The following is a 2,746-nucleotide window of genomic DNA, read 5'->3' on the forward strand; positions in this document are numbered from 1 at the left end:
CCAAAGAACTGAGAATCAAAACTGTGAGGAAGCATGGGGAATCTCAAGGCTACTAGTCCATTTCCAAAGACCTGAATGTTCCCGTGTCTACCATGCGCAGTGTCATCAAGAAGTGTAAAGCCCATGGCACTGTAGCACCTCCCTAGATGTGGACGGAAAAGAAAAATTGACGAGAGATTTCAATGCAAGATTGTGCTGATGGTGGATAAAGAACCTCGACTAACATCCAAACAAGTTCAAGCTGCCTTGTAGTCCAAGGGTACAACAGTGTCAGTCAGCGTGAAAAGGAACTGTATGGTAGGATACCCAGGAAGACCCCACTTCTTACACAGAACCATAAAAAAAGCCAGGCTAGAGTTTGCCAAAACTTACCTGAGAAAGCTTAAAACGTTTTGGGAGAATGTTTTCTGGTCAGATAGACAAAAGTAGAGCTTTTTGAGAAAAAGCATCAACATAGAGTTTGCAGGAAAAAAAAAAAAGAGGCCTTCAAAAAAAAAAAAAAAAAAAAAGAACACGGTCCGTACAGTCAAACATGGCGGAGGTTCCCTGATATTTTGTTTTTGCTTTGCTGCCTCTGGCACTGGACTGCTTGACCATGTGCATGGCATTATGAAGTCTGAAGACTACCAATACAATTTGCAGCATAATGTAGGGTCCAGTGTGAGAAAGCTGGGTCTCCCTCAGAGGTCATGGGTCTTCCAGCAGGACAATGACCCAAAACACACTTCAAAAAGCACTAGAAAATGGTCTGAAAAAAAGCACTGGAGACATCTAAAGTGGCCAGCAATGAGTCCAGACCTGAATCTCAGGGACCTGGAGCAGTTTGCCAAAGAAGCATGGTCTAAAATTCCAGCAGAGCCTTGTAAGAAACTGATGGTTACCGGAAGTGGTTTTTCGCAGTTATCTTGTCTAAAGGTTGTGCTACCAAGTATTAAGCTGAGGGTGCCAATAGTTTTGTCTGGCCAATTTTTTGAGTTTTGTGTAAAATAATCAATTATTTTACTTTTTTTTCATTCTTTTTTGTGTTTTTTTTATTGCAAGCAAAGTAAATGAAGATATTAGTACCAAATAATGTGTGATTGCAATGATTTTCTGGAAGAAAACAAGTATTATCTGACAGAATTGCAGGTGTGCCAATACTTTTAGCAGCCACTGTAATTTCTGTTCGTGAGAAAACCCCTTTAAAGGACATCTACCACCAGGATGGAGGATTGTAAACCAAGCATGCTTACGTGCTGATGTGAGCAGGATATCAGCTCAACACTGTATTATTGCAGCCATTAATGATTCCATGGGACACATGAGAGATGTGAACTACTGATCTGTTTATCTAGACTGAACCCTGTAAAAAACAAAAACACAACAACCCTCACTTGTAAATAGTGTTTGGCTGTCAGGGTAGCAGCATTCCCACTAATAGAGGGCAAGCACAAATATACAAAAATAGGCAACACAAAAAAAATCAAATACCACAGATTTTAGAAATTTATTATAGAAAGAAGTACAAAACAAATGGAATATGTTACAAGATGTATGTGCCTGTGACTTTAAAATACTAAATATATTCTGCTCAGCAAGTCTTCCTTTAAGAGACGTCAACTGATAATACTATTCCTCTGTTCTTTTGGAATGGGTTTTAGATTGCAGACTTTTATAGCTCAGTGTGGGTCCCAGGCCATAGTCTCACCTATAGTGTCCCTTAACTGTGCTTGATGAATGATTGATCTTGAGTAAAAGTGCTTTAGAATACAATTGACACATCTTATGTTGTCACAATGGAAATGTGTCATCTTTTACAATCAACCATTTGCACTGCTGATTTGGGGAGAGCAAATAAAGTGCCATAGGCTTATAAGCCAATATCTCAAATGCCCCTTATATGTGAACTTAAAGAAACCAGTTTGGAGGTTTTGTTCATGAGGTTACTGACTAATAAAATGTAATTTGCATAATGTAGGAGCTTGATTTGGGTGCAATAGTAGTAATTTTGTTGGTAGTAAATCTGGATGGCAATATCCGAACAAACTCTACTGCCGCTTAATTCAAAAGGAATGTCCTTCCATCTTGATGATGGAAAGCTACCAAAGACTTAAGAATAGGCCAATGTCCAAGATAGCACTTTAAAGGGCACCTACCACCACGAATCTACCTATAAAGGTAGATCGGGTGGTAGGTGGATGTATGGGACGTGAGGATAGCCCTTTTTAGAGCTAATCCTCACGTCCCCGCTAGCGTAGCATAAACTTTATTGCCCTAATATGTTAATTTAATTAAGCGGCTACCGGGGCGTGGAGTAGCCGGACACGAGGCTACACGGCGCGGCTACTCCACGCCCCAGTAGCTGCTTTCCCCCGCCTACCCTGTGATCTTCGGCGCGCAGCTCCTGGCAGCTGCGCGCCCTCGTCCGAGAAGCCGGAGTTCTGCGCATGCGCAGTAACTCCGGCCAAGATGCGCGATCTCGGGAACGAGGCCGGAGTTACTGCGCATGCGCAGAACTCCGGCTTCTCGGACGAGGGCGCACAGCTGCCAGGAGCTGCGCGCCGAAGATCACAGGGTAGGCGGGGGAAAGCAGCTACTGGGGCGTGGAGTAGCCGCGCCGTGTAGCCTCGTGTCCGGCTACTCCACGCCCCGGTAGCCGCTTAATTAATTAACATATTAGGGCAATAAAGTTTATGCTACGCTAGCGGGGACGTGAGGATTAGCTCTAAAAAGGGCTATCCTCACGTCCCATACATCCACCTACCAC

This window comes from Engystomops pustulosus, chromosome 6, assembly GCF_040894005.1.
Source record: "Engystomops pustulosus chromosome 6, aEngPut4.maternal, whole genome shotgun sequence".
Taxonomy (NCBI): Eukaryota; Metazoa; Chordata; class Amphibia; order Anura; family Leptodactylidae; genus Engystomops; species Engystomops pustulosus.